This window comes from Notamacropus eugenii, chromosome 3 (genome assembly GCF_028372415.1).
Source record: "Notamacropus eugenii isolate mMacEug1 chromosome 3, mMacEug1.pri_v2, whole genome shotgun sequence".
In the NCBI taxonomy this organism is placed as follows: Eukaryota; Metazoa; Chordata; class Mammalia; order Diprotodontia; family Macropodidae; genus Notamacropus; species Notamacropus eugenii.
The window spans coordinates 166,752,712-166,777,976 of NC_092874.1; positions in this window are offsets into that span (position 1 = coordinate 166,752,712).

Here is a 25,265-nt window from a genome sequence, read left to right on the forward strand (position 1 = left end):
TTTGGGAACACAAGGGATAATGTGCCCTTTGATCAATCCAGTTCAGCTGATGCCCATTCCACCATCTATGTCCAGCCCTTGGCCAAAGAGAGTGGACATGAAAATAACCCAGGAGAACCAGAGGAAATCGTAGAGGAAAAGTCGAGTTCCTGTACTTACTCAGAGAAAAATGGCAGTACAGGTAACCATGGTGTTGCCCAGGTTGCTTCTGTACCTGAGGAGCTGCCTGTGTTCCCGGCTGATGAGCCAGACTCCGATTCAGTTATGCTCCACACTTCCATACCCAGACCATCTATCGAAATGCCAAAGGTGAGTGCCTCTTGGTTCTACAGATTGGTGGTAGAAAGGATCAGGTATAAGTTTCTTGAGGGTTTTTCTATCTCCGTTTCCTGGCATAGTGCCTGATATATAGTAGGTATTTACTATGTTTGTTCAATGATTGAACTAATGAACCATGGGACCTTTAGGAAACAAACTCTTAGTATTTTGGGGGAACTTTTTGAACAAACTGAATTTGACTTGTACTCTGTCACTAACGATGTGATCTTGGGATTATCATATACCTATTCAGGGCCTCAGTTTCTTCATTCATAGAAAAGGGGGTGGGGAGACAAAGTAGATTAAATGTTCTGACAGGTCTTTTCCAGTTCAAAAAATCTGTTAATTGCTATTATACCAATCCCCTTCTTAATAATTGTCTCAAGTAGCTCTGTTTCATAAACTCTAATCATATAATATAGAGAATTAGAGTTATCTACATTTTTGTCTTACCTCCCTTCTAATCTGTAAGCTCCACAAGGACGGAGATTGTGTGTTATTCAAAAATTTTTATTCCCACCCCCCATATAGGACAATGCTCTGCATATAATAAGTGCCTAATAAATATTTTTATGAATGTTAAATGAATATACACATTGAAGGGAAATAATACTTTCTGGAATTAAATTCACTTTAACAAGGATTTATTAGTCCCTAATATGTGCTAGGTATTGTGCTAGGTCCTGTCTACTTTTTAGCAGGGAAAGGTAGAGGAGTGATGTTGGACCTGTGATTTTATCCCTCTTTCAACACAGATTAGTGACTGTTTTTCAATTTATTCTTAGAGAATTTCTTGGGTTTCTGACAGATTAAATGATGTATCTAGGCTCATCCATCCCAGTCAGCATGTAAGAGGCAGAATTTGAACATAGGTTGTTATGATTCCAAGCCCAGTTCCTCTGTCCACTATTCTACACTCATCTGAGGCAGCTAATAAAAAAAATATGGTGTGATAGGTAGCAAGAACTCTGCCTCTTTAAACTCTTAGGAAGTATTCAATGGAAGAAGAGTGTGGAGAAGGTTAAATATGATGAGTGAAGGACAAGAATTTTAGTCATATGAGTTGTTGCGAAATGGAGTCTTCAAGGGACCTCGTATCTATGAAGAAACTGAACTGACATGGAAAAAAAAGTAAAGAGTGTGGATGTTTTGTGGCAATTTTCTGAGCCTTTTGTTATTACTCAGCACAATCTTGTCTTGGAAAAGCTTATATAGTTTTCATTGACACTTATCTTTGACACCAGACAATGCTGTTGACAACACAAATATGTGTGTATGTATTGGGGAATGGTGAAGTAAGGATCCTTCGTTGGTCGCTGGAATAGTTTATGAAAGTAGAGAAAGTTTGAATAGTTAATAAGCTTTCACATGGTCACCCTGCCTCAGTCTCTAGAACATTAGTCATTGTACACATCCTAGTAGAAGTTGGGTAGTTACTTGTCAAGGATGTTATAGCAAGGATTCATCCACCAAGCACGGAGCTGGATTAAATGATCGTTAGTCAATTCTAACTATGAGATTCTATGATCTCCTGATGCTTGTCCTGGGTAATGCAATCCACATAGATTCTCTTGGTTGACAGAGTAGGATCCCAGATTCCGAAGTGGAAACCCCAAGATCTGATGACATGACATTGTCACTTTTCTCTCCTCTCTTTTTGCCTAACTCATCGCCTTCTTTGCCCATTCAGCTTCCTAGCTCCTTAGGAGTCAGCTTCTTGTTCTACATAATGACCAGACATCTTTCTCCCTTCTCTCATTCCCTTTCTTAACTAGTTTTCAAATAGTTTTTTTCAGATATCCCCTCCATTTGATAAGTCTATGACTATATTATATATTTTTATATCTACACCTATCTATCTATCTATCTATCTATCTATCTATCATCTATCCACCTCTCTACATTCTCAGCAACATAACATATTAAACTCTCCCATAAACTCCCATAAACATAACTTCAACAAAATTTGTATTTAAAGACATGTTTCAGAGCGTGCAAATAACCAGTTAGTAGCTTTGGGGATGTAATTCATTGCTCCTTGTATAGTTACCAAAAGCAAGATGGTGTCATGCAAAGAACACTGGGTTTGGCATGAGAAGACCAGTGTTCAAGTCCCAGACTTGCTAATTAATAGGTAAGTTATTTAACTCTTTGAGTTTGTCATAGCTTCCTCTTATCTACAAATTGGAGATAATAATATTTGTAAAACTATTTCAACATGTCATAGTGAAGAAAGCACTTTATAATGCACCATATAATCATGAGTTATTCATGATTTCTTTGTTCTTGAAGGATTGTGTCATGGTGGAAGTCTGCTTTAAAGACATGTTTGATCAGTTGCTATACAGATCACAGTTCTTTCCCCCCAACTCTGATCATAAGGTAGTCTCATCTAGAGATGATATCTATCATAGCATAATAGACCTAAGAGTTGGAAGGGACCTTAAGGGTCATCTAGTGCAGGGGTTCTTGTCCTTTTTGGTGTCATGGCCCCCTTGGGCAGTCTTGTGAAGCTTATGAACTCCTGGCTTCCTTGTCTTCCTTCATGTCCCATCTTCTATAAGAAGGTTTTCCTGATCCCCCTTAATGCTAGTACTTTCCCTCTTCTCGTTTCCTTGGCTATCTTCAGCTCCCATTCCCCTAGCATCTAGTGTATTCTCTCTACTGATTATCTCCCATTTACTCCATATATATGTATATATATATGTATATGTATATACATATATATATACATATACATATATACATATATATGTATAGGGAGAGAGAGGCGGGGGGAGAGAGAGAGAGAGAGAGAGAGAGAGAGAGAGAGAGAGAGAGAGAGAGAGAGAGAGAGAGAGAGAGTTTATACATAGCTGTTTGCATGTTGTCTCCCCCATCAGTGTATGAGCTCCTTGACAGCAGGGACAGTCTTTCTTTGTATCCCAAGCATTTAGCACAGTGCCTGGCATGTAGTGGGTGATTGATAAATGCTTGTTGACCAACTAATCCTTCTTAGAATGATGTAAAAAACATCAATTGATAAAATACTTGAGATTACAAAGAAAAGTGATTAGAATACAGTTATAAAATACATTTTAAAAAGTTCATGGGCCCCAGGATAATAATCCCTGATCTAATCCCACCTGTCTCCCCCCCGTCCCCCTTTACAGATGAGGAAAATGAAGTCTAGAGAGCTTCTACAGGGTGATAGGATTGTAGATTTGAATCTACAAGGTACCCTAGCAACCATCTAGTTCACTTCTTTTCTCCTCACTTTACAAATAAAGAAACTGAAGCCCAGAGAAATGAAATGAGTTGCTTGAGCCTACAGAGGTAATAAAATGCAGAAGTGGTCCTCTGACACCAAATCCAGCTTTCTCTCTGCTTTATCATGCCCTTGGATAGAAATAGCCAGAGATTTCTTTTCAAGTCTCTAATTGAATTGCTTCATCAGTAACTTTCTTAGCTTTTCTAGGTCTCTATCTCAGGCTAGGGTATACTCTATCTTGACTCCTCATAAACTAATGATATTTTATTAATGGTAGGATGGAACTGCTTTGAGATCATCCAATGAACCACACCAGAGAAGTGCAGCGTTTTAGTATTCTCCTAGTAATTACGCAACCACAAGTTTTCCCTTAGCTGATGATGAATGATCTTTTATTATAATCTTGCCTGGCAGGCAAAAATATTTCCACTTAGCTTGCACTGATCTCCATTATTTAAGCTGTCTTACTAGAAACAACAAATTTTAATAATGTTCAATACCAGGACATAATAATAGTTAAGAAATGGGAACATGTTCTTCTAATTGTCTTCAGCTCCCTGGTGCTCAGGCTGGAGGGTGATTCATTACAAAGGCTTTGAAAAACCTGAAATAACATGTGGTCTGAGAGGAAGACCATGTGGGCTGAGAGGGAATGAAAGGACTTGGTTTATTTTTGTATGTGTGAATACCCAGGCCTTCATATATGTGTGAACTTATATTATCCGGTCAGCAGTGGATAATTTTTAAATTCATTTTTAAATTTTTAAATTCACAAAACCAAGGCTGGGAGGATCTCAAGATTTAAGATGAAGATTTATTCTTCTCTTCTAGTGATTTTTATTTACTTTGATCTATGATTTGTGCATATATATATTTCCTCCATCATGAGGGATTTGTCCTGGATAATCTAAAAGGGGCCCTTTCCCCTACACCAGTTTTATGATTATATATTGACCTTTATCTAAGAATGCATTACTTGCTTATCACTGATCTCCCAGTGATGAGCCTCTCCATGTTTATGTAGCCTAGGCCTAACCAACCTCAAGTTAAATCAATAAGCCTTTGTTAAAAATATCTTAAAAATGAGTATCTACATTCCCCAATTGATAAATGGTCAAAGGATCTGAACAAGAAGTTTTCAGAAGAAGATATCAAAGCTATTAATAGTCATATGAAAAATGCTCTAAATCACAAATAATTAGAGAAATGTAAATTAAAACAACTCTGAAGTACCACTTGGTTCTCATAAGACTGGCTAAGATGACAGAAAAGGAAAAGGACTATTGCTGGAGAGGATGCGGGAAAATAGGACATTGTTGCATTAGCAGTTGAGTTGTGATGTGATCCAACCTTCTGGAGAGCAATATGGAACTATGACCACAGCGTTATAAAACTGTCCATACCCTTTGATTGAGCAATACTACGAAATAGATCAAAGAAAAAGGAAAAGAACTCATATGTACAAAAATATTTATTGTGGCTTTTTTGTGAAGGCAATAATTGAAAACGGAAGGGATACCCATCAGTTAGGGAATGACTGAACAAGTTACAGTATATGGTTGTGATGGAACACTATTGTGCTATAAGAAATAATGGCGATGATGATTTCAGAAAAACCTAGGAAGACATTTAAACTGATGCAAAATGAAATCAGAACAACACCTATGATAACAGCAATTTTGTAAGGATGATCAACTGGACAGATTTAGCTACTTCGATCAGTATGATGATCTAAGATAATTCCGAAGGACTCATGATGAAAAAAGCATCCACTTCCAGATACAGAACTGATGGACTCTGAGAGCAGACTGAAGCATTTTTTCCCTCTTTCTTTTTCTCATGCCATTTTTCACCCTTACAACATAACTATTGTTTCACATGAGTTCATATGTATAATGGGAATAATATTGATTGCTTTCATAATGGGTGGGGGAAGGGGTGGCAGGAAGGAATTTGGAGATGAAAATTTTTTAAAAATTTAATTAAAGTAATAAAAAGAAAGTGAGACTTAATCTAAGTCTTAAAGGAAGAGAGGGAAGGTAGGGGGTAGAGGTGAAGAGGGTGAGTATTTCAGGCAAGGGAGTCAGCTAGTACAATGTACAGATTTGGGAGATGGAGTGTTTTGTGTTAAGAACAGCAAGTAAACTAGTACAGATAGATTATAGAGTTTGTGGAGGGAAGAAAACTAAAAGATGAATGGAAAGCTAGTAAGGGTCAAGGTTGTGAATAGCTTTAGATGCTAAAGAGGATTTTATATTTGATCCTAGGTTCACTGGAGTGGGCGAGGGAAGTACATAGTCAAACCAGCACTTTAGTAAAATCCTTGTAGAAGCTGAATGGAGGGTGGATTGGAATGGAAGAGACTTAAGGCAGGAGACCAATGATTTGGTACTGATCGTCTGAAATAGATTGAAATAAGGAGACCAGAAGCACCTTCCCTCACTTGAACACTCTGCTATTCTCAAATTATCTTGGAGAGCAACAAGGTGGTACAGTGGTGAAAGCCCTGGACCAGGAGTCAGGAAGAGCTGAGTTCAGATTCAGCTTCAGACACTTACTAGCTCTGTGACCCTGGGCAAACCTGCCTCATTTTCTTATCTGAAAAGCAGGGATAATAGTAGCATCTACTTCCAAGATTTTGTGGCGAGCGAATGAGATAACATTTATGAAGCACTTTGCAAACCTTGAAGTGCTACATACATGCTAGCTATTATTAATATTTTTGGAACATGGAGGTCCTACAGAGAGTGTTCTTTTCATATTTAAGATACAGTAATAGGTTGAGAACTGAAAATAAAATAAAATTGAATTTTAGAAAATAAAAAAAGAGCGTTTAGATTGACCAAGAGTTTTGGTTTTTGATAGCATTAGAACACACACACACACACACACACACACACACACGCACTACCTCCTTCTTCTAAAATCATCTAAAAATGGTTTTCTCAGGTCTTTTTGAGGTCAATAACTAGAAAGTGCTTGATCTGCCCTATACTTTCTACTTTGTCCACAACCTCAAACAAACAGAGTAAAGCTGAGCTCTTGGGGATTACCATTCTATCTCATCAATTGTAAGCCCTGATAATTTTTACTATGTGTCTCATTGCTGCCCAGATAGTGAGAGATATGCCCAGTGTACTTAGACACAGGAATTTTCCAACCCAGATATTCAGTTGCATCACTCATTCGGAAAAGAAAAATAAGCTTCTTGGCTTCTATTTCAATGGAATAATGGAAAGACCATGATGTAGTACAAAAAGCACAGGCTAAAGGTCAAAGGAAAAAACTCGGGGACCTTCTTTATTACATTAATCTTTCCCAACCCTCAGTTTCCTCACTGGTAAAGTGAGAGGCATGGATTGGATGATGTCTAAGGCTCCTTTCCAAAGCAATGATTCAATGTCTGACTTCAGGGATCCAGGTCAACTTAGGAGTCTTTTTGTGGCTTTAGGAAAAAAGCAATCAAAAGCTGTAAAGACACACAAGTTTCAGATGCCATAAGACTGAGATGCACAAGGTTCCTAACATAGAAATAAAAAGAAAAATATAAGTTTTGTACCAGAGGGAAAAAAAGAGAAAAATATAGATTTCACCAAATGAGTCAAAATTTAAAAATTCATTTTACTGATACTTGAGACCATTGGTTTTTTTTTTTTTTTAAAGTTTGAGGAGGGATATTATGGGAGGGTAGGGTTTGTCATGAGAAGGGCTTGTTTTTGAACAGCACCTACTTCAAGCCCATCAGACAAAAAGAATCCTGCATTTGGTGGTTTTTTTTGTGTTCCCTTTTCCCTCATTTTAGCAATGAAGGTTTACTTGACATGTGGACAAAGTTTGTAATTAATAAAATTATTTAAATTAATATTTAATGATTAATTAATTAAATCTAAGAGCAATTAAATTAATTAAGAACAGGAACTCTTAACTCTTAACCTAGGTTCTACAGGATACCACCTCTCTTGCACCCCATCTCCCTCCACACCACCCTGCCCAGGAGACTGTAAACCTGAATAGGGAAAAAAATGTATCTTTTTTTCAGTGTAATTCACTTTCTTTGTAGTCCTATGCATTTTATTAATTCAAAAACACTCTTCTGAGAAAGGGTTCATTGGCTTTACCAGATGGCCAGATGAGTTCATGACACAAAAACCCCTTGCTTTTGGCTAAAGTATCTGAACCACACAACAAACAAGTAGGTTTTAATCCATTACCAAGGCACAGTTTCCAAAACACCAGAGTCTGTAAAGTTGGAATTTCCATCTTCTTGGTTATGTAATCCATGGTGGCATTTTAGTTTTAAAAAAATTCCACTTGCTGGATGTACTGGAAACTTTGGAGAAATCTTATGAGCCAGGAACCACGGGGGCCATTTGAATGAATGTGCTATATCAATCATAGAAAATTAAAGATTCTTTCCAGCCAAGAACATGTGTTAACCTGATTTGAACTGTCTTTAAGCTTACCATTCATGATTCCTTCTTTCCAAAGAAAACACAGCACAAGTCACCAAGTTAACACTTTTTCCAATACAAGGTTGAAACACTTGGTTTTGTAATTCTGCACCAAGGGAGCTGAAAGGCTGGATATTCAAGGCACTTTGGAAGGGTGAGCCTGTATTATAAGGATACGACTTGTGGGAGATTCTTATGACCTTGTTCTGGGGAGAGTGGTTTGTGGTTGTCCCCATTCAGTTAAATTGAAACATGATGGGTCAGGTTGAGATCAAACACCCAGAAAGGACTGGATTATTCAAAGTAAAAGAGGAGTTTGCTCAAATTTTACCAAGGAGAAGGAAAATGAGGACAGAAGTATAACCTATGGCCTAGAACTAAGGTCTAGGTTCTCATAGTCCAGATTCAGACCTGGGGAGTTTCTTCCAAATGGGTGGGGGCCTCCAGAGAGTCAACTCTACTTTTTCTAAACCATGTAACTTATGGTACCAAGAGATGGGCAAAGTCTGGGTTTGATCATCCATATCTTGGCCTTATCTCATGTAGTTCCAGATTCCTCTTTGTCCCAGAGCCCCTCCACTTGGTCCTGGATCTTTTTTTTCTCTTTCCAGGTTTTGTCCAGAAGTCTCTCTCTATCTGGGAGACTTAGCCCAAGAATTCTTCCACTTGTCCCTTAACTCTACCATTACTCCCTTCCTGTTTCTGGGCACTGCCCCTCCTGTATCCCCATGGTTCTTTGGAGAGGTCTTGTAGACATAGAGACTTCCTCTCAATGGAAACAAGCCTGAGTCTCTGTAATTCCTTTTTCTGAATTCTCTCCATAGTTTAAAAACCCCTACTATGGACTTCAGGAGTCCCACCTATAGGATCACACATGTAGAGTTAATAGGCCATCTAGTCCAACTCCCTCATTTGGCAGATGAAGAATCAGAGACCTAAGGAGGTTAAGGGATTTGAATAAGATCACACAGGTCATATCAGAGGCAGGATCTCATCTTTTCACCTCTATCTCTATCAGAGCTAAAAAAGATCTTGAACACAAAATATATTTCATTTTTTGAAGAGAGGCATAGTAGATAATCTAATTCTGATCATCAGAGAAAACTAATTTTTGGAGCAATCTGTTTTCTATGACTATGTAATATCATTCCCTTGCCATCTTTGGTTCCAGAGATGGCTGGTTAATAATATCTTTATTGCTTGCAAGAGTTTGCACTACCTGAGCAGAGATCTGATTGCCTGATGTGCTCTGATGAGGCAGTTGTTATGCACCAGGATTGAAGAGGCTCCTAGCTGCTCATAGACGGAATTAGGACATACCCTCTCAACTATAAAAGAGCAGCTGGTGCATCCCCCTGAGAGTGCATCAGGAAACCAGACCCTGGGCTCCATACAAACATTTAGGGTCCATTGAGAGTAGAGTTTGAGTGGATACTGAAGGTAGGTCTGGGAGTCAGAAGACATGAAAGAACATAAGCTGTTCTAAGTGAAGATGCATCTGGATACTTCAGCCATGTCATGCCCAATACATGCAGATGTCCCTCAAGGCTGTGTTCTAGGCCTCTTCTTTTTATCACTTGGTGATCTCATCAGCTCCCATTGGTTTGATTATCATCTCTATGCACTGATTCTCACTCACATCTCTTTATCCAGGTTCGTTCTTTTTCAGAGTTCTAATCCTGTAACGTCAATTGTCTGATGTTCTCTGTACTGCACTACTTTTCTCCTGAGGTATGATATTCGGTGATCAATCTTCTAATCTAATTTAGTTAATTGCTAATTTAATTAGTTTACTTGTGACTTTGAAGTAGTAATTTCAGTATAATGGTTAGTCCAAAAACTAGATTGCAAGGCATTGAGGAGATTGTGGGTAGGAGGAACTGTAGAGACTAAGCACAGATGATTTTAAAAGAAATTTGGCAGTGAACACAGATTTTGAGTGATAGCTAGATAAAGGATCACAGGTAAGCTTTTTTGTTTGTTTTTATGATTAGAGATATCTGAGCATGTTGGTAAATACCTTGGAAAGAACCAGGACAAGTCTTAAAATGAAGGAATGGATTGTATTATTAGAACTTTAAACCCTCTTCTATCTATATAATTTTATGATTCTGTCTCAGTGGTTCCCAGAGAATTAGAAACTTGATTCCTTGCAGTATCTGCCACTGGTTAGCCATTGCCATGGAGATAATTGGGGTGATTGGCAACAGGAGAAACAGAGAAGGCTGGACCAATGACAAATAGCTTGAAACAAAACAAAACAACATGTTGTTAACCACAGAACATCCAAATGCAAGAAACTGAGAGAGCTCTTTGTCAAGTTTGAAATCAGTGATGGAAAGAGTTCTGGATCTGGAGCCAGAAAACCTGGATCTGCCACTTACCACCTCTGTGACCTTGGGAGGGTAACTTGACTTTTCTGTACGATCAGGTCTGTGCTTTAAGACTATCATCTTGGTAGCTATATGGAAAATGGATTGGGATGGGGGGGAGAATCTTGGGGGAAAAGACAAATTAGGAGGGTTTTGTGATAGACAAGACAAGATGTGACAAGGGTGGTGGTCATGTGAGGTGGGAAAAGGGGATCGATATAAAACGTGTTGTGGAGGTACAGTTGACAAATCCGGTAATATTGGAGTTGTAAGGTGGAGGAGAACAAGGAGCATAGACTGAGTCTGTCCCTCAAACTCTCAGTGCCCCTAGGCCACCTCTAAAGACTAAAGGTTTCAGATCTGTATTTCCTTACTGGGAACTATATATGCCAATTAAATTATGACTTTGGACAAAATCACTGGCGTATAGGATCATAGACTTCAAGCTAGAAGAGACCTTAGAAACTCATCCAGGTTAACATCATCATTTAACATATGAGGAAACTGAGACTCATGAAAGGTTAAATAACTTGCTTAAGGGTGGGGAACCTGTGGCCTTGAGGTTGCATGGTCTTCTAGGTCCTTTGACTGAATCTAATTGATTTGTTCTGTGAAGCAGACCTTGTGTTCTACTAGGGTGGAGGAAGGAAGGATCACATATACACATATACACAAAAACACAAGGAAACCTTTTGGAGGAGACACTAGAACTGGGGAAGCAAACAGGAAAGGCATCATGTAGATGCTAGTGCTTGAGCCACTCCTTGAGAAGTCAGGGATTCTCTGAGCTAGAGATGAGGGGGAAGTACATTCTAGAGATGGGGGATAATGACCAGGGCAAAGTGACAGAGATGGTAAATGGTATACCATGGTGAGGAGTAGAAAAAAACTAGTTTGGCTAGACTATAAGGTAATATATAATGAGGCTAGAAATGTGGGTTGAGGTCAGGCTATGCAGGGAAAGACAAAAATAAGACTTCATATTTTATTCTAGAAGCCACTGGGAATTTATGGAGTAGGGGAGTGGACATGGTCAGGTCTGTGGTTTAGGAAAATCTGTTTGGCAGCTCTATTGAGGAAGAATTTCCTGGAGGAGAGACTTGAGGCAGGAAGGGCAATTAGTAGGCAATTAAAATCATCCAGGTGAGAGGTGATAGGGAACTGAATGAAGGTGGGCCTGTCAGAAGCCAACGTAGTTTCAACCTAGAAGAGACCTATTATGCAGACCTGGTGAAACTCAGTGTCCAAAAACAAAAACAAAAAGGAATAATTTCTGATCCGCTATCTGCGCCCAGTCAGATGATTGACTAGTTAGAACAAATGGATGAAGATGGAGAGTAGACATTATGTAACAGCTTCAACTTGATCTGTTCAAACTAGCTTGAAAGGGAAAGGAAAATGGGAAAGTGGATAAAAACAACTGATTTTGATCATCACCATTTCTTACAGAAGTTAGATTGCTAATAATGAAAAGCAGATATCATAATGAGGAAACCAAATGAATCCAGAGACTACCTTAGTTTACAAACACTTGATCTTCCCAAGGCAAAGCCATGGCAGTGAAAGCAAACACTGATTAAGAGAATAAATTCATTGTGCCTTGATAGGAAGAGGAGTACAATGGAGGCTAGCAGAAGATGGTGAACAGTATCAGGAGACAGCAAAAAGCAGGAAAGGTAAATGAGTCTACAGAAAGTCACCCTGGATCTGCCACTTCATCCCTGTGCAATCACTTCTCTTGACCTCAGTTTTCCGCAAAATCAGGGGATTAGATTTGATATCCTCTGAGGTCCACTGCAGCTTCCAATCTAGGATCTTGTGAAAGTTTGTTGAGAGACCCTGCTGACCGGGTCCGATGATCCCTTATAGATGTAACTGGAGAGAGTGCCACAATACAGTCAGTTCTGTTCTAATGCCTGTTTGGGAAACTCAAGTTAGTTTCAAAGTGATTGGTGACTGGTATCCTCCAGATACAGTAAGAGAATACAGAAGACTGTTCCACTTCCCAAAATCTCAGGAGCTGCAACCTTTCCCAGTTTCTCAAGCAAACTTTGTGTTTTTGTTAGAGTAAAGTGTCCTGTTTATTATATATCTTCTGGTACCGTGGACAGAGGAAGCCTGAGGTACATCCACCTAAGTACCAGAGGTGCAGCGGCTGAGGCCCCTCTGTCCAGCTCCATCTCTTTGGGAACCCTGTACAGGCCCAGAGGCCACTGCAGGCCCAGGCCGCCACCACTATTGTAGCTTTTATATATTTCTTAACCATTTGATATGTATGAAACAATTCTTTTTTCATAAAATATATAAAATAATATAAAATAATGTTTGTATCTCTTTCTTAGGTCACTGATGCCATTTTTGAGCATGGTACCCTAACCCCATTTTTCCTGTAAGCTGTGTGGTTTTTATTGCATGATTTTGCATAGTGTGGTGCTTTTAGGGAAAGAATACGACTCCTTATAATATAACTGACTAAATTAAAAATAAAACAGCTTAGCTTTTGTTTTAACATGTGGAAAGAGTATTTACCCTAGAATCAGAGGACCTGGGTGCTGTTTCTGCCCCTAATTCTCACTATCTTTATGACCTCTGAATCTTACTTTCCTCATCTATACAATGAGCAGGGTTGGGCTAGATCTCTGAGGTCCCTCCTCAGTTTATCTCCATGATCATATAATATTATTATCAATTTGAGTGGTCTATAACTTAATATCTGACATGACGCGAGTAAGAAGAAAGGACAATTTAGAAATTAAATCATGAAGAATAGTTCCAATGGTGTTGGAGGAGTTACAGCTTAAGGCTTGATATGCAAAATATCTGTAAGACAGGAAGATCCAAATGATTAGAAAAGTCACAGATTGTCATTGGACCATGGAAGGGAACTTAGAAGTCAGTTACTCTTTACTAAAAGATAAAACAGGAAAGAAGTCAGTGAATATCATTCATATTCATTCTTATCTTTATAAAACCACTATGAGGATGATGTTATTTTTTTCTACCTCAGTTATAGCTGGCCTCTCTCTAGTGTAGGAGCACGCTAGACCTATCCTAACAGGTGCTGAAAATTTCCCTTTCCTTCTGTTCAGGGGAGACAAGACAGGGATTTTCCCACAAGAGCTTTTTTTTTTTAATTTAAATTTTTTTCTTTTTATTAATTTATGACAGGAGTTTTTGAAGGAATATAAAAGAGGGTAGGTTTATAGGGAAAAGATTGCTTATCTGAAGAATCTTTCCACCAATGGATTTAGCTGACTCCAATTATCAAATACCTTCATAAGCTAGCATCTGGATCTAGTTTCACTAATTAATCAAACAACAAATCTTTGTGAAGTCCCTCCTATGTACCAAGAACTGTGCTGGATATTACTGGGAATAAAATTACAATGAATGAAACAGTCCCCAGCTTTCATGCTAATAGACTGTCATGGGTCTTCTTGACAGAAGGCACTATTCTTTCCTGAAACTTCTGTCTGCTAGAATTTCCTTCATTTTCTGCAGTGGGGAGAAGTAGATTCCCTGTCTTTTTCTTTTTCAAAGTCAGGGTCTCTTGTTGGGCCATCTACTAGGTTCTTATTTCCTAGGTCCTCTAGCTCTCAGCTCATCTGTAAAGCAATGATGAGACTGATAAATTGAGCTCATGAATGCTCCAGCTTTTCCTAGATTAGGTTACAAACTCCCCTCCTGCCCTGGTTTTCTTGGATGATGCGGTAGTCAGGTGCCTGCAAAGGAGCAACCTTCCAGGGTCCTACCCCTGTGGCTTTAAGAGATCAAAATTATGTTACAGGCATGGTTGATAATAACACATACATTTTCCAAGACAAGAAATGGGTCATTCCCTTAAGGGTGGGAGAACACAAATGTGTTTTTTTAATCCAGTAAAAATCCTAAGTTCTTTTATCTTACCTCACTGCTGCCTTATTGAGTTATAGGAGTTCAAACTGCCAGCTCTTAGATTCCACATTGCTTTACCTCATCTGCGTTATATTCCTGAAGCTCTCTATAGGCTTTCAGACCAAATACAAACTCCTTTGCCTAAAATGTAGAGTTCTTCAGAATCTGGTTCCAGTCTACCTTTCCATATTTACTATATATCACCCATCCTCACATATCTTGCCCTCCAGCCAACTTTAGCTTCTAGTTGTCCCTCTTATACACAATGTTCCACTTCTAGTGTCTGTGCCCTTGACGCTCTCCCTTACCTGGGATATCTTTTTTTCAAATCACCTCTATCTCTTATGGTAATGCTTTTCAAACTTAATTGATCATATATCCCTCATTGGAAAAAAATTGAGCATGCACCCCTGATACAAGGTTTTTTACCTATTTATAAATTATATATAATAATATAAACTATATAACATTACTAAATGAATAATTATGTATATTACAAAACTTATACAAAAATAGAAATTTGAAAAGAATGAGCTAAAGATGACATATTTGATCCTAGAATAAATAGGGAGCCACTGGAGTTTATTGAGTAGGGGAGGGACATGATCAGACTCTTAAGAGAATCACTTTGGCAACTGTTTGGAGAATAAATTGGAGTAGGAAAAGATTTGAGGTTGGGAGAGCAATTAGGAGGCTACTGAAATGGTCTATGAGAAAGGTGATTAGAGTCTCAATATAGTTACATGTTATCTCTCCTATTAGAATATAAGCTTCCTGAGGATAGGGATTACTTTTGCCTTTTTTTTTTTATCACCTTGGTGCTTGACATTGTACCTGGCACATAGAAAGGGCTTAATAAATGCATTATGCAACTATGTAAATAACTCTCACTTGGAGCCATATGCAAAGAATGTTGAAGAGAAATGATAACGTTGGAAAATTGATTGACTATATGGGGCAAAGGAGGATGAGGAGTTGAAGATGACACCAGGGTCACAAACTTGACTAACTGGAAGGATGGTGGTTCCTTAGATAGCAATAGATAGAGAAGATCTGAAGAGAGGTTGTTTTCTGGGAAAAGATGTGAAGAGGTTTGTGATCCAGATCCCAGCTTATCCTTCTGTGCAATTCACTCTGTTTCACCCCAAAATGAAAAGGGGTGGGGATGGGGCTCTTACTCACTGTGCACTGTGCAGAGTCTGCCCTTCCAGAGGGCACTGTGCAGAACCTGCCACAGTGGGAGAAGGACTCAACTGGGGTGGAGGAAGGGGGTATTTCCCAAAGGCATCTGCACAGATGTTGTTGTGAAAACCAGGGAGTATTTAGGTTATAATTGGCCTGAGAGGCTAACCCCTAGCTCACAAGGGGGATGGTGGAAGCTTGCCAAGCAGGAGGGGGGCAAAGCAAGGGGGTGCTGTTGGGGGTTGATAGACAAGCACATGTTGGCTATCATTGGGGAAAAGAATGAGGCTCATCCTCCCACTTTTAGATTGATTAATCACACACTCCTTGGCCCCCATTTTGGAGACCACGGTCTTAGAATCCATGCTTTCCTTAGAATGTTCAGCTCCAATAACACTTCCTAGATAAGACTTTTTCTCATCCTCATCACTTCCCCCTTCCCCAAAAGCTAGGGCTTCTCCTACTCTCACCAATTACCTTGTGTTAATTTTTTATGTGCTTTATATCTACATATGTACATGTTGTTGCCTATCTCCCCCGCACACCTAGTATAAACTCCTTGAGGTCAAAAGCCTTTCTTTTTTGTCTCTGTATCCTCAGTTTCTTTCAAGAGAAGAGGACTTTATAGAGTTGAGCTGATTCACTGAGGGGTCAATATGGAGAGAATCAAAATAGAGAAGAGGAAGGAAAAAGCATTTATTAAGCATGTGTTAAGGGCAGCTAGGTGGAGCAGTGGATAGAGCACCAGTGCAGGAGTCAGGAGGGCCTGAGTTCAAATCTCACCTCAGACACTTGACACTCACTAGCTGTGTGACCTTGGACAAGTCACTTTAACCCCAATTGCCTCATCCTGGGTCATCTCCAGTCATCCTGATGAATATCTGGTCAGTGGATTCAGATGGCTCTGGAGGAGAAGTGAGGCTGGTGACCTGCCGAGCTCTCCCTCACTCAAAACAATGTCAAGTGCAAGTCATGTCATTATTTCTCTGATGGCATGGTCTTCTTCGACAATGAAGGACAAACACACACACACACACACACACACACACGCACTGCCTGGAGCAGTGCTAGGTGCTAGAAAATGCTTATTAATTGGTTCTATTGATTAATTAATTTTAAGAAAAAATACAACTAAGGGCCTCACTCAGAAGGCTCCCCCCCTTCATCTCCCCACTCCTCAACACCCATCCTACAGATTCTACACGTGTGTCTATTTGAGAGGCTCAAGTGTTTTTCCTTCTCTTGTCTGTAAGATTCCTTCACCCACCATAATTTTCTATTCTTGCAGCTTCTTGCACCAAATTGCCTGTGTAGATAGATATTCAGGAGGACTGAGTGGTCCAGATGTGAGCCAGACTTTTGGCTGGAAAGCGTATCTCTTTCCCTGTTCTGGAGAGTAGCCATTTTTGCTGATATCTAGACAGCATTCCCTCCTTTCATGGGAAATGGGTGATGTGTGAAAGTCCGATTTCTGACCAGTCGATGGCTCCCCTTTGAAAGGGGTGATGAAAAATTGTAGCCATTATCATGCAATATCTTTATCATTGCTCCTCTACCTCACTAATATTCAGAGATTCTTAGTGGGGGAAAGAATCCCCAGCATTAGATCGGAGGAGTTATTCACAGTCCCTTCTGCAAAATGAATCGACAGAGTAAAGCAAGCAAGGGAAGGGATGATTTTCAGGAAGTGCTAAGTATTTTTAAGTGGCTTTTCCACACTTGGTAGGTTACACCTTGTCAAGTCTCCATCACTATTTCAAACAAAAATTTCTGCAGGCTTCTTCTTCCTTTCACACGCTGAGGATAGAAACAGGAGCATTCCTCAAAATATTAGCCAGAGCAACATTGCTAAATTTCACCCAGCTGTGAAAGCTTTTGGGCACCCATTTTCGAGTTCACACACTCTTAGAGTCAGGGTCCATCTAGTCCAGCCCTGGGCTGAACAATAATCCCCTCTACATCCTACCAGACAAGTGGACATCTAGGGTTTGCTGGAGGACCCCTGGGGAGGGATATCCCACTCCCTTCCAAGGTTGTTGGTGCCATTTTTGGATAGATCTAATTATTAGAAAGCTTTTATTTGCATCTTACAGCTTAGGTCTGCCTCATTGTAACTACAGTCTCTTCCAGTTCTGCCCTTTTGACTCAAGCAACACAAATCATTCTTCCACACAACAGTCCTTCAGATAATTGAAGACAGCTGCCGTGTTTCCTCTTCTCTAAGCTAAACATTCCCATTTCCTTCATCTGATCTTTACAAGGCCTTGGACCATTCTGGTTAATAATTCTTAGTATGCTATCGTTTATCAGCGTCCTTAAAATGTGAGGCTCAGAACTGAATGCCACCTTCCAGGGGTGGTCTGACCAGGGCAGAGTACGGAGGGACTCTCCTCTTCCATCCTCTGGAACCTTTGCCTTCCCTAATGCAACCTCATGTTTAAAATGTGTTGACTACTATGACAGTCTATTGATTATATTGAGCTTGTAGTCCACTATAATTCCTAGATTTTTTTTTCAGATGATCTGCTGTCCAGCCATGACTCCCTCATCTGGGACAGCTGGTTGGTGAATGGATAGAGCCCCCACACTGGAGCTAGCAAGTTAGATCCTTACTAGCTATGGGACTCCAGGCAAGTCATTTAACCTCTCTTTGCTTCTATTTTCTCATCTGTAAAATGGGGATAATAATAGCACCTACTTCCTAGGATTATGGTAAGAGTCAGATGAGATAATAATTATAATTATCAGTGCCTGGCCCAAAGCAGGTACTATATAAATGTTACTATCATCATCGTCATCATCATTATTGTCATCATTATCTTCTTCCCAACCCAAACTCTAGATGATGAAATCCTTCAAGTCCTACCCCAAAAGTCACTTCCTTTACGAAGCCTTCCCTGATCACTTGAGCAAAATGGTATCTCTTCTGGCTTTGAATCAATACCACACTTGGTGCCTGTCTCAGTAGCATTTGTTATATTCTATCTTATATCGAATGGCAGCAGGGTGGTGCAGTGGATAGAGCATTGAACCTGGAGTTGGCAAGAGTCGTTCTACTTAGTTCAAATCCAGCCTCAGACAGTCACTAGCTGTGTGATCCTGGGCAAGTCACCTAATCCTGTTTGCCTCAGTTCCTCATCTGTAAAATGGACTGGAGAAGGAAATGGCAAACCACTACAGTATCTTTGCCAAGAAAACCTTAAATGAGGTCATGAAGAGAAGGATATAAATGAATAAAAAATGTCATATTAAAGAAATTTGTGACAGAAAGACAAAAGACTGAACTCTCATCTTCCCTACTGGATCACAAGCTGCCTTAATTTTAGTATTATCATGAAAGTCTTACATATAGAAAGCACTCTCTGTATTTTTGGAATTGAATTAGGAAGTCATGTGCTGGCATATTTTATCCTTAGTTGCTAGAGGTTTGTTATGTGTTGAATCAGAGCCACAACTAGTAATTCTGGAACCACAAAATGTGCCCAGAATAAGTAGCACAAAAGAAATCTTCAAATTAACTTTTAAAGACAAATGTAGTTTTTGGGGGAAAAGTTAGGAAAAGCTCAGACAGAGACTTTGGACTTCATGTATACACAAGATCCTGGATTAAGGGGGGACACACTGCCTCTTGGGTGGGAAAAAACCTCAGAGAGCCTGGACACACTGTGATACCATGGAGCCATTGCCAAAGAGATTGCCACAAGCTAAGGAATGAGAGCTGGAGAAGATCTCACCTGGGCAGCTACCCCAAAGGGAAGAAACATCTCCTGGTAGTTTCCTATTTTGATAAAATATTCTTTCTAGGTCAGTTGCTTCCAAAGTGTTGAAGGTATTCAGTTACCATCAGCACCCTCTAAATGTCATTTCTCTGATGTAAAGCTCTGATTTTCCTGCCCTACTTATACCTCTTTAAAGAATTTAAAAATCTGGTTCTCTTTTCCGCAAAGCATCTCCCTATAAATCATGGAGGGAGACTTTCAGATCCTACCTACATTCTTCCAATTTCCAATCTAAATGATTAAGTTCTTTTGGAAATTTTTTTAGCTCTGTCCATTCTGTCTCGTCAGATCAGTACCTTGAATACCCCTCCTTTTGCATTTTATGTAATGTCCCCTATGTTATGAATTTTGTATTCATTAACGACCAACACTGCAAAGTAAATAAAAGGGTGTTTTTAATTATACTCTGGGGAGGCCTGGATGAAAATGAAATTGATATTGGAAAGAGCTGCTTTCATGTTTAATGGTTAGAAGGAGGTCAATGGAGGTAGTTGCTGTAGTGTTATGCTTAATGAGTTTTTTTTGCTGTTTTTATACTCCATATCATTTTTGACGTGACCATTGACTGAATTACTGGCCTAGATTCATCTTCCGATTACATGATGTGTTATTATTCCAAAGAGCTTTTGACAGAATCATCATCTCACTCTAGGTCTTGGTGTTTTGCTAGTGCTCAGCAAACCTTAGAAATGTCAAGTCATGGAATCTAGGTATCTGCTGGCTTGGTGCCTGTGGTCATTTCCCAAGTTTCTGCTCTTCTAATAAATTCCATTCCACTAGCAGTAAAAATGTTGGCAAACAAATTAAACTGTCATTGAAACAGCTCTAATTCATGTCCTGGCTCTGAAATCAGATATGACCTTAACTCTGTTTACTCAATACACCCTGTAGTTAGAAACTGACCTGAACTTTGTTAATTTCCAATTATGTTAAGATAAATGCTTTAACCTCTTTCAGATTTGTGTTGAATTTTCCATTTTGAAGACCTTTGAAGATAAAAAAAAAACAAACTATGAGCTTTTAGTTTTAAAGTTAGCAGAAATCATACAGGAGAAACAAAATTGCTAGGTGGCACAGTGGATAAATTGCTGTACCTAGAGTTAGGAAAGTGAGTTCAAATCCAGCCTCAGATACTTCCTCACTGGGTGATCCTGGGCAACTCACGTAGTCTCTACTTGCCTTGATTTCCTCAACTGTAAAATGGGGATAAATAATAGCACCTACCTCTCAGGGCTGTTGTGAGGATCAAAGGAGCACTTAGCACAAAGCCTGGCACACAGTAAGTAATAAATGTTTACTCCCTTCTTTCCTATTGCATGCTATAGTTGTGGAGGTTATTCCACATACAGCAGAGGCACATGTTTTTTAAATTAATGCAGTAAAGTCAGAGGCCTGAAAGGAGAATCTCTGGATTCAGCCTTGGGGAAGTTCTTATGAAGTTTCTTAGTCCAATATATGGTAGCCTGAAAAAGAACTATACAGTTTCCGTTTGCAACCCCAGATTTCTGGAAAAATCTCAGAGTTTTTGGATGTTTTCTGTTAGGGAAGTCCAAGTCCTTAGGGCTATAGTGTGAATCTAGAAGACCAAAAGATCCTAAGGAACAGTGGTGAGAATCACTGGAGACAATTAATCTCTTTGAGGTTGCTGTAGTAGCTTTTTAGTGATTTTACAGTTTCTGATTGGGGGGAAGGGAGAGGAAGGAATAAAGGCTACTCTATACCTGATGTGCCCTGTTATCTTGAATGCATGGATAGGATCTGGGAGCCCTTTTTCACATATCATTGGAGTCCTGAGTCCTGAATTATGTTCTGAAATTTTCCCGTAGGAACTTTGGGAGAGACAACACAAGCCATGAAATTCTGTTGTTTTATTTTGTTTTTTTTTTTAGAACCCACCAAATTGAATCCATTCTTTATAAGCCCAGAGACTGAGGTACTTTGCCATGGGTTACACATAAATTCAGGAGGAATAAATTTCTAGGATGCCAAAAATCATTCTTTCCAACAAACATATTGTAGCTCTTCTAGAAAATGGTGAGAAGGTAGAAGATAAATGACAAAATATTTCATTGGTTTTTGAAACTTCTAAAGTTAAAGGTACATTTTTTTTGCTTCCTTCCGAAAGTAAATTCTCCTTTAATCTTGCAAACCCAAGTGTGTAGTGTTAACTTTAAATAAATGAGCCAACAGCAGTGATTTAAACAGTTACTCGACCACATTTTCTTCCTTTTTTGAGACAGTAAGTATAGCATGGGGGATGGAAAACATGGAAAGCCACAGGGTTTGAATCCACTGGCAGTCCCTAATGAATGCTGAACATTCAACAATGGTTGAGTAGTAGCACATCTGCTCCTCTCTGTACTGGGTCATGATTTCTTTCTTGACCCTGGTGTCACTGACCAAGGGAAGACAGATTTAGGGAGGAGTCCCTTAGGTGAGGAGTGATTTTAGAGAGGGACAGGTTTCTTTTTGATTTTCATTCAGGTATATGACAGTTCTTAGGGTAACCAAGTCTTCTATTCATATTTCCTAGTCAATCCTCTCTTTTTAGCTGTGCTGTTTTAATTTGGTACAGCTTAGTTTCTAATGAAAAGAAGGCTCATAACATCATTGTTTGAGTGTGCATTCTCTCCCTCCCTTTTAATGATGTTGGAAAGTTGTTGACTTAACATCTCTACAGAATGAACGTTCTGCTTTCTGAACATCAGTAATTCATGAAAATGACATCAGAGGTGTTTATTCGCTCTTCTTTTGTTTTGTTCTCTCATGAACAAAGTAATCAATAAGCATTTATCCACCAGGAGTTGCACTAAGCAATAGGGATACCAAAAATGGTCCCTATCCTCCAGGAGTATACATTTTAATGGCAATCAGGAAGCACATTCTTAAAAATTTTTGAACAGCTAAATTTTCAAGGACCTTCTTCACCCAGTTTGATTTTTTTTTTGTTATTTTTTCTTTTCTTAAAAGGGGCCATCTCTTGAGTAACTACTTAAAGAAGCATATGGGTTTATCTCACTCAAAAGGAGAGTCTGATAAGACCTTGGCCTAAAATGGCCACATTACATCCTGGGCCATCTCCAGTCATCCTGATGAATATCTGGCCACTGCACCCAGATGGCTCAGGAGGAGAAAGTGAGACTGGTGACCTGGCATAGCGCTTCCTCACCCAAAACAAAGTCAAGTGCAAGTCATGTCATCATCTTGATGTCATGGTCCTCTTCAAGAATGAAGGACAAACACAACAACAACCTCTCATAGAGACACCAATACACATATGCTGAGGCTATATACTAATGTCACAGTAATGGTTTCTTTGGAATTGGTTGTCTATGACCTTGTTGTATTATATCAAAACCCAATATTGTTCTTTATTACTTTCCAAACCTGGCTAGAAAGTTATAGTTTCAGAGTCCTGGCATATGGGTTGTCTTGGGAAAGACAGGGGTGGGTGAGTGGGGTAATATATGTGTCTCAGCTCCCAGGAAGTAAGAAAAAGAAACAGAGATCTTTGGAGTATAGGGAATGAAAAATAGGAAAGAGACATTTGCATTATTGTTAGAAAAGAAAGAATTTCTTAAAGGCAACTGCTATGTAAGATATGTGTGTTTTTATGTGGATTATGTCTATCCATATGCATTGTACAAATGGATGGACCTATGACTTATGGAGTGGCATGAAGATATATTTCTGAAATCTGATCCACTCCTTTCTAAGAGAAATGGAGATATTTTTTTAGCGCAGGAGCCTGGAGTGGGTGCTTACTTTTTCAGTTGCCCATCTCTAAGATGAGTATCAGACTAGAATTTTATCTATTTGCCCCCCTCAGATATGAGATGAGATGATGATGATAATGATGATAGTATTTATATGGCATTTTAAGGTTTGCAAAGTGCTTTACAAATGTTTTCTCACTTTATCCTTACAACTATATCTTGAGAGGTACATCCTATTATTATCCCCATTTTACAAATGAGAAAACTGAGACAGACTGAAATTAAGTAATTTGACCAGGATTACACAGGTTGCACGTGTCAGAGGCTGGATTTGAACTCCAGCCTTCCTGTGCTCTAACTGCTTCATCCCTCAGCTCACCAAAAAGAAGTTGGGGGTGAGGTGGGGCTGATATCACCCAAGGAAGTCTTCAAAGTCTCTAAACTGAAAATCAGAAACATGTAGATTACTCACGACCTTGTTCTATACCAAAAGCTGACATTTGTTCTTTATTACTAGCAAAACCTGACTAGAAACCTTATGTCTACTGCTTCCCAAGACTTTCTTTCTCTACAAGTGTCTTTCCTGAAAAGCCTCTTGGAGCCCCATGTGTCTCTCTCCTAAGAACCTCTTGTACCAATTCTATCCCTTAGTTCATGACACAGTGTCATACTCAGTCTTTTCTCCACTAATTGAAGCCCACATCTTCTTTCTCATACCAGCAGCACCAAAAATGCTCCAGTTTTGATTGAAAGCTTATTTACAGTTAATTTGGTCCTATGTCATGAGAAGTTTTAATAGCTCACCTGTAACTACAAGTGAGCACCCCTACTTAAGAACCACTCCTTTCCCGTACTCTCCCCATAAACACTAGTTTGTATAAACTCTCCACCCTTCAATTTAAGAAAGCGTTGTTGTGTCTAATGTAACCAAAAAGGAAAACCCCCTATTTGGGAGATTCCACACCCATTCTTCTGTTCCTTCCCCTCTAAAATAAAATTAGTATGTACAGGTGAAATAAATCTGTAAGACTTTTGCTTCCTTGACAATATTGTTTACATATTCCTGAAAGGGCCCCATCCCATATGATGTAAGAAGTATTGTGAGAGCCATATAGATTCAGGCTATATGCCAGCAGACCATCCTGCAAGTAAGACCATGGCTATAAAGAGACCCAAAAACAGAGAAGAAGAGATGGTACCTTGTTTCCTCAGCAATTACAGTGTGATGCCAGGCACATGGTGGATGTAGACAATTAGCCCTGCGCTACCTTTTTTCACAGATGTGGCACTGTGTTGCACATACGCAGGAGATGTTTCCTTTGAGAAACTGAATTGTCACATAATCAGCTACAGATTAGATTTTCTTCTGGACATCACTGAATAAAAGTGGACCAAGGGCATGGGTGTGCTTATTATAATTTATGTTCTAAAGGGAACATGACTGCAGTACAAAGTAGTACAAAGAGACTACTGAGCCAATCTTCAAAGTGAGAGAGACAGGTCATTCCACTTAACTTGGTGAGACTTTGCCTAGTGTTTGCCCATCCTCCAAGTGCTGTGAAATGCATTATTACCACCCCCAAACTGAGTGCCATGCTATTCATTCCATTTATAGGGTCAATATGTTCACTCTCCATTGTGGTGTGGCAATAAACACACTACATTTAGAGTCAAAAGACCTAGGTCTGTATTCTTTCTCTGGCACCTAATGCCTGTATGATTTTCAGAAATTTATTTCTCTTCTCTGGTTCTCAATTTCCAAAGTTTGAATACTCCAATTGATGTCTGGTCTCATCAGTGTGGTTATTCCCTCTAAAGATGCGTCTTATAGAGTGTCCATCTTATGTGATTCTTGTCCATATTCAACCATACATTTGCAGTTGGAGGAGAGGGCTTTCCTTATACTCTCTTGATATTACATTATGACAATGAAGTATAACAGACCACTGGTTATCTGTCACTCTTACTTTGTGACTGGATTATCTTTTCCCCCCCTATCTTATATATCTCTGATGATATAGTTTACTCCACTTCCTTTGTATAGTCCCTCAGTTGTAATGTGTTCTATAGCCTGATCTTCCATTGACTCTCAATGATTCTCAACTTCAGTTCTTTGGACACTGTAGTGTTTTATGACTTGTAGACATACATCAGTTCAAAGAATATTAATATTTAAAAGATGGGCTTTAGCTTCATAGAGAAGTTGGGAACATTAAAGCAATTATGCTATTTTCCCAAGGTGATTCAGTCTTTTCTCTTCCTTCTGTTGAATTCCTGGTCTAGCTCATTATTCATTTGCAATG